This window comes from Mus pahari, chromosome 4 (genome assembly GCF_900095145.1).
Source record: "Mus pahari chromosome 4, PAHARI_EIJ_v1.1, whole genome shotgun sequence".
Lineage (NCBI taxonomy): Eukaryota > Metazoa > Chordata > Mammalia > Rodentia > Muridae > Mus > Mus pahari.
In genome coordinates, this window is record NC_034593.1 from 127,914,859 (window position 1) to 127,932,034 (window position 17,176).

The window sequence follows — 17,176 nt, forward strand, 5'->3', positions numbered from 1 at the left end:
AGTCAGGCAGGCAGGAAGGCAGGCAGGCAGGCAGGCAGGCAGGCTGGGGCCAAAAGGTTTTTTTGCAAAATTCTACCAGTCTTTCAAAGAGGAGTTAATTCCAATACTCCTCAAACTATTCCACAAAATAGGAACAGAAAGAACACTGCCAAACTTATTCTAAGGGACTACAAACACCCTGATACCTAAACCACACAAGGATGAAACAAAGAAAGAGAATTTCAGACCAATATTTCTTATAAAAAATGACACAAAAATACTCAGTAAAATACTCAGAAACACAATCCAGCAACACATCAAAGACATCATCCATAATGATCAAGCAGGCTTCATCCCACAGAAATGCAAGGGTGGTTGAATATATGAAAATTTATCAAAGTGATCCTTCATATACTCAAGCTGAAAGAATAAAAAAACAATCACATCAGTATCTCACTAGACACTGAAAACGTCTTTAGTACAATCCAACAGCCCTTCATGTTACAGATATTTAAGAAATCTGGGTTATAGTTCACATACCTAAACATAATCAAAGAAATATACAGCAAAGAAACATCAAACTTAATGGAGTAAGGTTAAAGCATTTTCACTAAAATCAGGGATAACACAAGGCTGCCTACTCTGTCCCTATCTATTTAATAAAGTACTTGAAGTTCTAGTCAGAGAAATAAGACACCTAAAAGAGATTAAGGAGATATAATCAAGAAAGGAAGAATTTAAAGTACCTCTATTTGCAGATGATACGATAGTATGCATAAGTGACCCCCAAAACTCTGCCAGAGAGCTCCTACAGCTGATAAATACCTTCAGCAAAGTAGCTGGATACAAAATTAATTCAAAGAAATCAGTAGCCCTTTTTTTGCATATGATAAACTGGCTGACAAAGAAATTAGGTTACCAAAAATCTTCACGATTGTCATGAATGTTATAAAATATCTTGGTGTAATTCTAACCAAACAAGTGTAAGAACAACACAAAAAGAACATCAAGTCCCTGAAGAAAGAAATTGAAGCTGGGTGGTGGTGGCACACGCCTTTAACCCCAGCAACTGGGAGGCAGAGGCAGGCAGATTTCAGAGTTCGAGGCTAGCCTGGTCTACAAGGTGAGTTCCAGGACTATACAGAGAAACCTTGTCTTGAAAAACAAAACAGAAAGAAGAAAGAAAGAAAGAAAGAAAGAAAGAAAGAAAGAAAGAAAGAAAGAAAGAAAGAAAGAAAGAAAGAAAGAAAGAAAGAAAGAAAGAAAGAAAGAAAGAAAGAAAGAAAGAAAGAAAGGAAGGAAGGAAGGAAGGAAAGAAAGGAAAGAAAGGAAAGGAAAGAAAGGAAAGGAAAGAAAGAAAAGAAAAGAAAGAAAAGAAAAGAAAGGAGAGAAGAGAAGAGAAAAGAAAAGAAAAGAAAAGAAAAGAAAAGAAAAGAAAAGAAAAGAAAAGAAAAGAAAAGAAAAAAAGAAATTGAAGAAGATATCAGAGAATGAGAAGAACTCCCATGGTCCTGGATAAGTAAGATTAATATAGTGAAAGTGACCATCTTACCAAAAGCAATCCACAGATTAAAAACAATCCCTATACAAATTCAAACATAATTTTTTATACACTTTGAAAGAGCAATTCTTAACTTCATATATAAAAGAAATAAGAACTCTGGGAGTAATCATCATTTCTGACCTAAGGTTGTGCTACAGAGGAATAGTAATAAAAACTCCAGGGTATTGGAAAATAAACAGCCACATTGATCAATGGAATTGAGTCGAAGACCCAGAAATATACCCACAGAACTTTGAACACTTGATTGTTGATAAAGAATCTAAAACCATACAATTAAAAATGAAAGCATTTTCAATAAAGGGCACAAGTCTAACTTAATGTCTACATGTAGAATGAAAATAGATCCATACTCATCACCCTGCACAAAACTTGAGGCCAAGTGGATCAAGGACCTCAACATAAAACCATATACACTATACACTAAATCGAGTAGAAGTGGGAAATACCTTTGATGTATTGGTGCAGTAGAAAAGTTCTTGAACATATAACACCAGTGGCTCAGGCATTAAGACCAACACTTGATAAATGGGACCTGATGAAGCTGTAAAGCTTCTGTAAGACAAAGGGCACTGTTAGTAGGACAATTTGACAGCATGCAGATAGGAAAACGATCTCCACCAACCCTACATCTATCAAAGTGTGAATATTTAACCGTTACAAAGAATTCAAAAAGTTAGAAACCAGAAAACCAAACAACTCAACAGAACTGAGAGAATTTTCAACAGGGGAATCACAAAAGGCTGAGAAGTATTTAAAGAAGTATTCAGAACCCTAGTCATCAGGGAAATGCAAATCAAAACAACTCTGAGATCTCTTCTTATATCCATCAGTATAGATGAGATTAAAAAAAAATTTAAGAGATAGCATATTCTTTGTTAAATTATTTTATTATATATTTTCTTCATTTACATTTCAAATACTATCCCAAATGTCCCCTATACCCTCCCCCCACCCTCCTCCCCTACCCACCCACTCCCACTTCTTGGCCCTGGAGTTCCCCTGTATGGGGCATATAAAATTTGCAAGACCAAGGTGTCTCTCTTCCCAACGATGGCTGACTAGGCCATCTTCTGCTATATATGCAACTAGAGACAGGAGCTCTGGGGGTACTGATTAGTTCATATTGTTGTTCCACCTATAGGGTTGCAGACCCCTTCAGTTCCTTGGGTAATTTCTCTAGCTCTTAAAAAACAGAGGCATCATGAATTTTGCGGGTAAACGAATAGAACTTGAGAATATCATCCTCAGTGGGGTAGCCCAGGCCCAAAAGGACATGCATGGTATGTATTCCCTTATAAATGGAAATTACCCATATCATGCTATACTCCACAGACGAAAGATGCTAAAAAAGAAGAAAAGCCCAAGCAAGGGAGTTTGAATTTCACTTAGAAGGGTGGGATAAAATAGTCATAAGAGGAAGATGGAGGGTGGGAGCTGAGATGGAGGAAGGGAGGAGTTCAGGATCAGGTGTGGGAAAGGACAGGAAAGATGGCTAGATGGCCAGGAAAATGAATAGAAATCTGCAACTGATGGGGATGATGAGGTGTGGGCATCTCCAGGACAGGACAGAGACCTGGAAGGGAGGTGCTGAAGAATCAATGAGGGTAACCTTATCTGCACTCACTACATTGAGGACATGAAACCTGAAGAGGCCACCTTCTGTAGCTAGGCAGGAACCCCAGTGGAGTGATAGAGACACCAATGCATCCACAAAACTTTCAACCCAAAATTTATCCTTTCTACAGCACAGGGCATGAATAGAGACTGAGGTAACAGTCAGCCAAAAACTGGCAAAACTTGAGACTCATCCCTTGGGCAACCAGCAGTCTCTAAACCATTAATGATACTCTGTTATGCTTGCAGACAGAAACATGTCTTCTAGGAGGCTCCATCCACAGGTGACTCAGACAGATGAAGATACCCATAGGCAAATAGTAGATGGAGCCTGAGGACTTGTATGAAAGAAAAGGAATAAAAATTGTAGGCCTTGAAGCGGATAGGAACTCCACAGGAATATTAAGATAATCAAACCTGGACTATTGGGGCTCTTAGATTCTGAACCACCAACCAAAGAACATACATGGGCTGGACCTAGACCTCTCTGCACATATGTAGCAGATGTACAAGCGGGCCTTTACACTGGTCCTGAACAACCGGAGTGGGGATATCATGAAAGCAGTTGCCCATGAGTATATTCTACCAGCTAGGCTGCCTTGTCAGGCCTCTGTGGGAGGCGTTGTGCCTAGCCCTGCAGAGACTTGAAGTGCCAGGATGAGAGTTATAACTGTGGAGCCCCTACCTGCTCAGAAGAGAAAGGGAAGAGGTACCAGAAAGGATTATGGGAGGGGGTGACCAGAAAGGGGGGCAAAGGAAAGGATTGTGGGAGGGGGTAACCAGGAAGGAGACAATGAAAAATTTTAAAAAATTTAAAAAGAAAAAATACAGGGTTTGATTTTCTGGTACAAAATATGTTTATGAATGATTTGAACTGTCATCTACTTATCTGCAACTGTTTTTTATTTATCTACAATTGCTTAGTAAATAATCCTTGTGTATATGTTCTACATTATCTTTGTTCATTTTTTGCAGGACTTCACTTTCCATTTATGGCTATTATGAATTGTTAAACAATAAACATGTATATGTAAGTAACTCTGCGGTAGGATATAAACTCTTTTGAGAATATATCCAAGAGTTTTATGTCTAGGTTATAATTGTGACTCTGTGTTCAAAACTTTGATACTAGCTTTCTACAGTGGCTGCCTGTAGCAAAGTTCCTTTGTGGATATCCCAAGTGTAATCCTCTTTAAATATATCAGGGTCTTCATCAGAAGGTGAATTTTGCCCTTACATCCTCATGTGCATCCTGCTTAGAAATTCCATACAGGGGTTCCAATTATGGTAAATATTAACTGGCTCAGTGTCTTTCTAGACTCTTGGTACAGGGCTTCATGATATTATAAACTCTTACTTTTTGCATATCTAAAAAACTTGCATTGTGTGAATTATTTCAAGTTCACTGCTCAGCTGATATACAGCCTTGGCCCCTTAGACAACTGTGTGCTTTGCAGATAAAACCTGAAGACTTTTCTCTAGTTGGCCCTGCTTTTGCAGTGTGTCACGGAGGCTTTCTTTTCTCAAGCATGCCCTCCTCTCATGAATATTTCCCATGTGAATTTCCCTGAGTATTTGAGAGAAAGGATCTTGGCTGGAAGTCACATGTCCTATATTTCTACTGAGTTCTAACAATAGTAACCTCTTTAACTGTTATTGATGCTTCATCTATACCCAATTTTCCTGCAATTTTTTTGTTCAGGCTCTTTTTCATTATATCTCTGGTCATTGTTCCCTGTCACCCTGACATAGAGGAGTAAGCTGTAACCAAGATGACTAGGCCACATATCATATATATTATATATATTTATTATATATATTTTATATTGTGTTATATTGTATTTTATTAACAACTTTTCCAACAATTTAGCCAGCTACACTTAAAACACAGCATGATTTTTATTTGTAGGACATGGGTATAAGTGCATTCAACTTCTGGACTAATTCTTCTCTGAAACCCCATCTATAATATTTGTTGTCTATATTTCTATCAATATTCTAATCCTCAACAGTCCAACAAGAAATGAATTTACTGAGGGAGCTGGAGTTTCCCTTGCTTAGTTTCCCTTGTTTATGGCTCCAAGTTCTTCCTGAATTTTCCTATAAAATATTTCCAAAAATCTACATATGACAGGCTCATGTTTCATGTTCTCTTCATGCTCACTGCAAATATGCATTAGTTATTTTTCTCAGTCATGTGATGGGATCCTGGTAAAAGCACAGGTTAAGAAAAGAATTGTTTACTTTGGTTCTAAGGTTTTTCCTGGTGGGGGAAGAATGGAGGAACGGAGGTAAGGTTGTTTGCTCACATGAACACAATTGAGGAAGCAGACAGAGATGTATGCTGATGCTCAATTGGCTCTCTCCGTTTCTTGTTTTGTTAAGTCCAGTGGCTAGACCATGGGGTGGTGCTGCTCATACTCAAAGTGGTTCTTCACTCAAAATCTCTGAAAGTCCCCTTGCATGTATGTGCACAAATGTTTCTCCAAGGTGATTTGAAATCCAGTCATGTTCAATGCTGGTGAATAATTTCAGACAATAACTGAGAATCTACATCGAGACCCATACTATGGGCCTGATGAGATGACACAGAGGTTAAGAGCTCTAGCTGTTCTTCCAAAGGACCTGGGTTTGATTCCCTGTACCGACATAGTGGCTCATAGCCATCTATAATGTCAGTCTCAGGATCCCCATAACTTATTCTGGCCTTCATGGGCACCAAATAAATATGTAATATACAGATATATTGGCAAAGAGTCATACTCATTTTATTTTTATTTTTATTTTTATTTTTTTAGAAACTAAAAATCCTCATAATGCCAATTTGTGTGCTATGGGGTGACAAAGGATATTTGGAAGTTCCAGCTCTCAAGAGACACTTTATTCTCATAGAGGAAGAGTAGGTGGAATCCACAGGGAACCCTCCAGAATTTAGAACCTGGCTGTTCAAACAGATATTGCTTTAGTGTATATTGTTTATATCATAGCCCTTTTATTCACTATTTTACTACAACAAATAACATAATTATCTATATTATAATGTGGTGGCTCATCTGGAACTTTAAGACATTAAACGTTGTTTGAGCATGAATTCTCAAGTTACATTATTTTCCTTTATCAAGTCAGAAAATAGATTGAGACATCCATAGTTGGTGAAAATTCTTGGAGGAAATTCGCAATGAATGTGGACTTTGACTATATCCTGTGTTATAGCTGAACCATGTGTGAAAGTAGGGACAGCAATAAGTTTAGAGGAACAAAGTTTAATGGTTAAGAAATCAATAACCACCACAAAATTTACAGATACTGAAAAGAAAATAATAAACTTGAGAATCTCCACTGCTCAAAGTATGGTTTACCTTGTATGTAATTCTTTGACCTATTTTCAAACACAGAAAAGAACATTATTTACATATAACTTTGGGTTAGACTAGATATTAGAATGAGCAGTTATAACTGCCATAGTAATGTTCATGAGGTCAGGAAAACATGTTCTTGTAAGAAATGTACAAAGAGAAAAGGCTCTCTAGAAAATAGGGATAACATAGAGAAAATTAATGAAGATAAGAAAGTAGAAAATATAATTAAAAAAATTTTTTAAATATGTCTTGAATTTCTAAAGCTTAGCTTGCTCTTCTGTAAAGTGACCAATTGGCTTACAGTTTTACTCACCTGGTAAACTCAATGGCTTAATAAGTATAATGTAAGACTATCTAGGTATAGAATATAATTTAATTGATTACTGCTTACAGTTAACAAAATACACAAAAGACACTGACAAATAATATAAATCATATTAACATTCTACCTGTATGTTAACATTCATTTGATAATTTTGATCATGTTTGAAATTGATTTCTGGGATACAAAAATGGCTCAGAAGGAAGTGATGCATGTGGTTAATCATGAACAGTTAAGTTCATAAAGTTTATATTCCAGAACATACACAGTCAAAGGAGAAAACCAACTCCTCAAGTTGAACTCTGATTTTCCCAGGAAAGCCATGGCATACACACACACATACACACACACACACACACACACACACACAATAACACACACACACACATACGTGCACACACATACATATGCACACACATACAGAGTGAGAGAGCAAAAGAGAGAATAAATATAATGAAAATATATTTATATTAATGTTATGAGAATGACTTGAACAACAACAAATTAGAATATGAATTGTATACATACTTGCATTATTTTAAAAATTACCTGTTACTAATGACAATTTCTCTAAGTTAAGAATTCAGCCATTTGAGACAGCTTCATATGTGAATGAGGTCTTATAATTAATACTCACTAAATAATTTATATAATTATACATTTACAACTGAATTAATAAACATAACCCTCATATTGAGTTCTTTCTTTTACTAACAGAGATCATATATTCTTCAGTATATAGTCTTTAATAGCTATTAGATCAATGGTCCATTTCATAGGAAGTCCATTGAAAACTGGAATGTCCCAACAGTGAGATAATGCAATGTCTAACCAGTACTCTAGGTACTTGTTTTAAGTAAATTCAATATGCATTATATTCAGACAAATTTTTCCATTAAAAGTTCTGAGTAGTTGTGGTCATTAATACTACATTCATTGACACATTATATTAAATTACATTACATTGATACATTGCAACAATACACTGTAGAAAAACAATGATAGCACTGTTTGGGATCTTATGAGTGTACACATTGTTCTTTTATTATAGACATTCTGGTATCTCTTTGTAGTATTTAAATATGTATTTTCCTAGCTTAATTTTTTTCTCACAGTTAAATAAAACCAACTCAATATAAATGGTAATCCTTCAATCTTTATCAATAATATTGGTAAATTAAACGTTCGCTATATAATGTTATTTCAGTATTTACAAGTAAATACATTGTTTCAAAAAAGGAATTTTTAAGAAATAAATTTATGTGTATTCCTGTGCCAATTTTGTACAAGCTACTTACAACTCTTATGAATGCTATATTTTTATTTGAATTGAGCATATGATTTGGACAAGTGAACATATGTGCTGAAGTCCAGGATTAGAAATTATTCACAATGGGCTGTAAAGGGTCAGGGTGTAGTGACATGGAACACAGTGGTCGGCTACCTCTCTTTGAGCTGGGTCATTTGAAGCAATAAAGAACACAGAATCGCTTTTGTGCTTTTCTTTACCTAAGTGCAGTGAGCAAGCATAATTGGGGAATTCAGAAAGATGCAGTTTACTAAGCCCTGTGGTGAAAATCCCTGCGCTTTCAGGCATGTTGTTTGTTTTGCTTTGGTTGTTATTACTAATCTTTCCCCACCTCACCCCCCACCAACCCAACACTTACTGTAAAGGGACTTTTTCTTTTCTCAGCTGAACAACCAAGCTAAAATTCAGCTCTAGCTAATTCATTCTCTATTGGTGTTTTATATTTTCAAAGATAAAACTCGGTTGGCCAATAGTCCCATGCCTACAGGGATGGTAGAAAGATTCTTTTATCTCACCATGGAGTGAAGAGTCACCTTCAGTCCTTATGTTAAGTGCATTGTCACTGAGTGTTAATGGAATGTTTTTTGGTCAAGGCTTTTAAACTCCAGGATAGACTACCCATGCCAGGTCTCAGAACAACTAAACTGTAAATAATGCCATTCAGAGTGCAGAGGACTTTGAACTGAAGGTCAGTAGAAATCATCAGAGGATGTATCAGAAATAAAGTTGTCCCAACCCCCTTCTACTGTCCAGCCTCCCTTTCACCTACTTCCCATTTATCTCAAAGGAATGAGAGAAATTAAAATCATTCTTCCCTTAAATGGTCCTAGTAACAGGGAGCCTTCTCTCCTGTCCAGGCAGACATTCTGGGAAGTTCATGTTCTCCTTTTTTTCTTGGTGCTCCCTAGTCTAAAATATTGTGCCTGATAACTGGGGGAAAAGAATAAGAAGCCTACAGATCATGAAGAATCTGGAATAATTGTGCTTCCCTCCCAATATGTTACCATTCCATTATGCCTTTCTTCAGTCAGAGTTTTGGCAGCCATTTTGCATTGAGCTAGAACACAAGTAAGACATTTTCTTTGGATTTTTATGTCTTCCTTTTTGGAAGCTAACAATGTAATGCTGCTTACCTAAGTCTGCTCTATGTTCCTTTAGTCATCCTGTCATTTGTGGCTCATGTGAGGGATGGACATGTTTCTCCCCTATAACAGTACTCAGGAATGCACAGAGCTTCCTTTGAAAAATGACTTTTCTCCCCATCACTAAGGCAGTTGATGATGTGGATTATATTCAGAAATAAAGAGTCCAGAGCCCACTGTCTGGATTCATACTATAACCTGAAAGAAGATGTAGTGTGGAACAAGGCATTAAGGAGGATTTTTTTTTTAAATAATTGATATCTTGATAATTTACCCACCATAATGAAATCTTGGAGAGAATGAAAACCTGACCTTATAACAATACACATACCTGATGGGAAATATCTGCAAAACTAACTAAATCTGTCCTGTAAGTCTTTTCTTATTTCCTTCAGATGAGATCTGCCATATGTTTAGGGCAGCTGTTTTCTTTTACATGACAGTAAAATGAAGAACATCTTTATAACAATATGAGCAAAACACATGAGTTGAGACCTAGATTAAGAAATAAGTATTATAACATACACCAGAAAACCACTTTGGAAGTAACATCTCAAATATGAGACATTCCAGACAAGCAGATTTTCCTGTTTCAAAGACCACACACCTGGTGCCAACACAATTACTGGGTCAAGGAGTATTTACTTAAAATAATATAGCTGTTTCCAATATATAGATGTTTCTTAAGCACATATTCATTTTACAATGCCTGCCTAGATATTTAAATGTTCCTAATCCTAAATGACAAAAGTGTATTAATTGGGATTTTTTTATGCAATGGAAAGATAATTTGGCAATTCCCCAAAAAAACATTTCTTATAGTGCTAAAGCTGGAGAGACCCATTTGGAACTTTCATCATCTAATGATAGCTTCTAATTTCATCACAAGCAGGAGGAAGCACACAAGGTTTGTATGGGCTCAGGTTTCTCTTCCTATTCTTATAAAGACACCAGTCCATAATGGAATCTGATGCCTTGGTTATGGTCTTATCACTGTGAATAGATGCTATGACCACAGCAACACTTAGAGAGGAAAGCATTAATTATGGCTGACATACAGTTCAGAGGTTTAGTTCATTGTTATCATAGCAAGAAGCACGGCCTCACTGAGTCAGACATAGTAGTGCTAGAGAATTAAATGAAATTTCTATATCTGGAGCCAAAAAAAAAGTAGGAAGGGAGAGTAACACTGAGCCAGGCTTGAGCATCTGAGACCTCAAAGCCCACCCCTTGTGAAACACTTCTTCCCATGCTGAACCTCCCATAATGCCAATCCCTATGAGCTCATCTGGGCCTTGTCCATTAAAACTACGTCATCAAGTTACTACCAGTGTTTTCATTTCAAATCAAATCAAATCAACATGAACTTGGAGACTATCATTCCAACACATAATATTTACAAGGACCCACTCACACTGCAGCAACAGTTAAAAAGAAAGACGCTTTCCTAGCTTTTTCTCAGCTCCAGGACGATTTGCTTGGAAATGGTGTCCAGGACATTTCAACTGTCATTTTGAGAATAGCGACTGAGTCAGTATAAGGCAGAATGCAAAAATTTTATTATATGGTATAAGACTTTCCCCTATGTCAACTTTGCAGCCTTTGTGAAAGCCCTTCTGGTACATTAAGGCTGGACCACTCTTTCACAAACAGCAGACTGTAAAACCAAGCACCGTATCTGGAGGACACTATTTATCATTCATAAGAATAGGATATGAGTTATAGTTCTCACTTTGAAAAACAATATTTTGGACTTCCTGTAATGAAGCCCCAAACCTTATAAGATTGGTATCTAGCTAAAATAAAAAAAAAAAAAACTACACATGAATGCCACATTGAATAATAATAGTTGACCCAAACAGACCTGTTAATCACCTGGAGAAGATACCCCATAAGGAAATCGTCTGTCCTAGAGACTTTGTAAAGTGCTTTTTAAACCTGCCTTTATTGTAAATTGATCAATACTCTCTCTGGCCATTGCTTGCCCTCCTCCTTTGAATCTACTCAACTTCTCTGAAAGTATTTGCATGCTGTTTTCACTGTGCTATTTTGTCTCCTGGGAATCCTACTGATGTGGATCACAAGGATAAAGAGGGAAGGGGAGGCCAGGAAGAAAGGAAGTACAAATTCAAATAGAGAAGGGATAGTTTCAGATTTACTCAATTATTTGCCTTCTGCTTTCATGGAACAAATGAGAATTAGAATGGTATACAGGCAAGTTTACCCTCAGGGGCAATTGTTTATTTTTCTCATAGGTATGCAAGGATATTTCTTTAAAAAATAATCAAATTCTGGTTCCCCAAATTTGACCTTTTCATATGCATTTTGTCTTACAGTTGGCTAGCATGATCCTGTAGGTTTTTCAGATAAAATATTTTTGAAAAAATTCCTTTACTTAAAATAATACATACATGTTGATGACAATGATGATATTGTTGATATTGATGTTGATGATGGTGATGATGTTGTTGTTGTTGATGATGATGATAATGATGATAGGAAAGTGCATGAATATGGGATTAAACACTTTAAGCCTTAAAGAAAGCTGCTATTTACATTGTTCAGAGCATAATAAAAATGCCTGGTATTTATTATTTGTGTTTCAAATGCATTTCTATTAAGAGCATTGCATGACTTGAAGTCAAGTATCTTTGACTATATTAAAACTATCTTTCTCATATAGATACTATTATGAGACATACTTAATGTAAAAAATTAGATAATGGCTCAAAAGCTTCTACTTCTAAGGGAAAAAAAAGACTTTTTCATACCAGCACTATATGCTACATGTTAAAATCGCCATTTGCCACTAACATTTTTACACATTTTGTGATTTGACTTTTTGAAGTTGTAGGCTGATAACTTGAGAAAAGAGCATGCATTTCAATATCTATTTTCTGTTTTACAGTTGGATCCCAGAATTGCACATATCTGGAATGTCTGTGTTTAATGTGACATTTTCAATGCCTTATTTTGTTCTCTACAGTCTGGGTTAGAATTACTTTATATTATAGGTGCCTGTGTGTGTTAGTGTGTGTTAGTGTGTGTGTGTGTGTGTGTGTGTGTGTGTGTGTGTGTGTGTGCATGTGTGTGTGATATGTAAGTATGCTTGCCAGTGTGCACATGTGGAGGGCAAAGGACAACTCTAGAGTTAATTTTCTTCACCCATACACGATTTCTGAAGATTGAAGTAAGGACACTAGGATTATTCTACACATGTCTTAACCTGCAGAGCCAGGTGAGGCTTATATTCAGGAGAGGTTATTTTACCAGACACTAAATCCAGTTTATTACCCCGATGGCTTGGCTACCTGAACATGTAGCACCTGTTTATATGCTAATTTGGATAGGGAAGGTCCAACCCTGGATGAAGAACTCTAAGTACTTAATAGCTATGGAGAGAGAAGAAGAATCAGTCTTCTCCAGCAAGGAGCCCTCTGATAGGCTGTCCAGTCAATGTGGTCAGTCCTAAAACCATGCAGCTATGAGCACTCATTGGTTGTATTTGTCTATTTATATACATGTAGGCATATTAACAATAATAATGAGAGAAATCAATATTGATAATGCACGAAGGTAGATGGGGGCTTAGAAATAGGGGAAGGGGAACAGTGGGAGGGAAAGCACGATAAAACAATAGGGAGACTGAACATCAAAACACATTATCTGTATTATGAAATGTCATAAAGGATCACATTATTTAGTAAATGAATTGATGGTAATGAAATGAAATAATAACCTAATATTGTAAGGAAGTAGAAGCTGATTAAGGTCCAGGATAGGAGGTAAAAACATGAGGTTATTCTCAGGGCAGGAAAGGCCTTCTTTGTCCCAGAGAAACTCTAAGCTCAGGAAACAACTCAATAGCATCAAGAAGTCAGAGGAACTGATTCTATTCATTTATTCCTCCTCACTCCATACCTATATACACAGTAAGGGCTGATGAAAGACACTCTTAGAAAAGCAGAGGTGCTTTCAAAGAGCCCTGGACCACCTGGATAGTCTAAAAGCAGCAGAGGTTGCCGGAGTTGTCTGGAAGCGGAACAGAGGAATTTAACTACCTGAAGAAGACATTCTCCACCCTTTATAGTGGCTCTAGGTTGTGCTGGACCCTCCAGGTTCCCAGCTCTTGTGAGTTATTAGCCACACTGGTATGGGTCTTAGTGATGCATATGTCTTTGACTCATTTCTGATATTATATATGAACCCTTCACCAACATTCTTATAAGTAACCTCAGTAAAATCCATTAGTTCATCGACTTTGACCTGTGGTGGTATGCTTGCTTCAGTCTTTCATTGGTTTCTGATATAGGGTGAGTAGTCATTTGTTCATGCCACCCCAGGAATAAGAGCGACTTTGGATTTGAGGCTATGATCTCACTTTCCAATTACTTGGATATTAACAAGTACAGATAAGAATCTGGAATGCAAATACACTCATTATACACGTTTGTGCACACCCATATAATTTTCCATGTGATCCCAAGTTTCTTGGAGGGAGCCAGTTATATTTCTAATCAGTGAACTCCATGTATAAATACGTTCTTAGGTATAGAAATTATGACCATTATGACACTTTATATCGAGACAATCACCTTTCACACTTTGACCATTTACACTTGTTGCTCATGTGCCATGACTAGTAGGCTTATTTTTCACACTCATTCTTTTATACCCTGGGTATAACATGTTCCACTAACCATCCTAAGGGCTCCCTGCAGGAAAATAATTCATAATTTAGATTCTGTTGTTTTTTTTTCTCCAGAGTTTGTGAAGCCCTAGTATGTGATAGAGTTTTAAAATCTCATATTTACATCCTTTCTCATTATTGTGCTTTGCTTAGTAACCGAAACTATCAATGAATTTCTTAGAGATACTGGGGATGCTTTTACCAGCATAGTCCTATGACCTTGATAAGTAATGCATAGTCTGTGTACACTATCGTAAGTACACAGTCAGATAAGCACAGCACAGTCATTGTGTGGGTCTTGCCTGTGAGTTGAAACAAGCAGGTCTTATATTGATTCCCCCATTATCTGCAGTAGTATTCTCTGGTTCAATATAGATTCCCTCTTGCTTCATAATTTTAAACTGTCCTGGAATCTTGTATTTCGTGTTCTAGGGCTTTAAATCAATACTGCCCTTAGCTCTTGACATCACTAGCCTCTGGTTCATAATGCCAAGGCCGTTCAGGACTCAGTTCCTTTCATAGGATGTACTCAGTTGGTTTATGCTGAAGTATTTCCCTAAATATTGCTTTGCTGGTAGGGAAGAAGGAGAGCTCTTTCTGAGGAGGGGTGAGAGGATATAGCTTTATCTCAGAGAAATCCTTAGAGGCTTTATTTCAGATGGTCTTCATGAGTCCCGAAAGTGTTGGATATTTCAGAGAAATTTAGAAAATCCTCTGAGCATATACTCTGTATCATTCGACTATGTGTAATGGTTTTGGTTTTCAAGACAGTCCTTGATTTAGAACAGCAGATTTTTCTTGGAAAAAGAAATTGTTGGCTTCCATGGCCTACCAGCTGGAGAATTTCCTAGATATAACCAGAGACACTTTAATTTTCACACTTAGCTTGCAATTGTTTGTCACTTGATGTAAGATTTAAAAAAAAAAAAAAAAAAAAAAAAAGCCTGGTAGTCTACGTTGCTAAGCAATAGCTTTTGATCTCTTTATTTAAACTGCCTTCATAAACAGTTGATACTACAAGTTTACATGCTCACTTACTCCACAGAGAGTATAGTCTGCCTAACTCTCCACATGTAACTAGATTTATAATTGGATCATCTTGAAACGTCAAATGCAACTTGTAGTTACCATCAGCCATTCTATATTAATCAATATCTAAACAATAAATGATCTGATTTCATTACCTGTTTTTTTTTAACTGCTCCTATAGTAGGAGTATATAAATGCACTCACTTCGTTCTAAGCATACTGCCAAGTAAGTTTGAGAGACTAAACATTCTGTATGAAACAATATATGTGAAAAATAAAAAGAATTTGAAATTAGTGCAGAAAGTAAAAAGAAAGGCCCACTTTCATTAGTAAGGGACTTATGAAGTCAGAGCAAGAACAATGGCCACCCAACTGGTGCCCGCTGACCGCCTTCTTGCCATGGCTGTGCTGCTGATCAAGAAGATGATTAATCTCTGGTGCCCATTGCTGCCCTTGGCTTCCTGATATGATTTAATAAAAAATAGTTGGTGAGTATGCATGCACTCTGAGGGTTTAAGGTAAAAATGATTGCTTTTCATAAAAAATTTAAATTTGTTGATAGTTTTACAATATTTTGGGGATAAATAATTTAAGAAAAATAATAAAATAATTCATCTCTTCTTTGTAGCCTCAAATTGAGGCTTGCCATTAAGAGAAACTGGCTGAAAAGTATCTTGTTTGCTTGCACTTTGTTAATTTATCACAAGTTGCTTAGATACTATTGTATGTGGGATCATGGGAATAATTTGTTTTTTACCTGTATTACATAAAATATTTAATCATGTAAAGGTATTTTCTGGACATGCTGTAATTTTTTATTACTCATTGCAATTATTCACTTAAAGAAAAATTGAAATGTAACCACATTACATATTTTATATTGCTTGAAAAACTTTGCTGGACTATATAAGCTGCAGAAGAAATAAAGATCTTGTAGCTTGTGGAACCAAGCTTCATTCACTGTGTGTGTGTGTGTGTGTGTGTGTGTGTGTGTGTGTGTGTGTGTGTATGTGGGTGTAAGTATTTGTGGGTGTATATGTATATGTATGTATGTGTGCTTGTGTGTGTATGTGTGTTTGTGTATCTGTATATGTGTGCATATGTGTTTGTGTATGTGTGTATGGTTGTAGCTTTTTGTGTGTATATGTCTGTGTGTTTTGATGAGTGTGTGTATATGTGTATATGGTTGCGTTTTTTTGTGTGTATATGTCTGTGTGTTTCTGTGTATGTGCTTGTGTGTGTATGGGTGTTTGTGTATCTGTATGTGTGTTGTGTGTGTGTGCATGTGTGTACATATGTGTTTGTATATGTATGTATGGATGTGATTTTTTGTGTGTATATGTGTGTGAGTGTGTGTGTGTGTTTGTGTTTTCTCACTTTTTTTTTCCATTCCCAGGAAAAGTAAATTTTACTTCCTCGGAGAAAAGTCTGCTAATTGATTACTTGCCTACTGGACAACCCTCCTCAGTGAAACTGGCCTGTCAAAGATCTGGCATCTTAACAACAGAACGAATAAGGTAGGGAGAGTACTTCCTTTTTTATCATTTTATTCATTTATATTTCAAATGATATCCCCCTTCCCAATTACCCCTCCAGTAACAACCCTCATTCCATTCCCTCCCCCCCCCTTCCACTCTCTCCACTTTCCATCTATGAGGTTGCTCTGGACCCATTCACTGACTCCTGCCTCACAATTCTTAGCATCCCCTTAAAGTGAAGGAATCTAGCCTCCCTCCCATCCCATTGATGTCAGATAATGTAGCAGAAACAGCAGGGCTGCCTCTGTGTAAATGCTGGGGGGCCTTGCAACTGTGGAAGCATCTCCTGCAGGAGGACCTAATTGAGGACTGCCTGTGACACCAGCATTCCTGAAAGAGGATCTAATTGAGGACTGCCAGAGAGAATAAAGACTACTGGTGCAAATAATGCCAGTCAATTGGGAGCTGCTGTTTACAATAGAAGCTTCCTTGGGACTAATGGACTGTGTGGGTGGAGCGCTCAGATGAGCTTGCTGCAACATTTCTCACCTGCTCCTGGAGTCTGTGTCCCTGACTCCGAACCAACTCACCCCAACCCCCGAGGGCAGGCATGGCCAGGTAGAGATCTTTCTAGGGCACAGGCAACATGATAAGGCCATCCTCTGCTACATATGTATCTGGAGTCCTGGC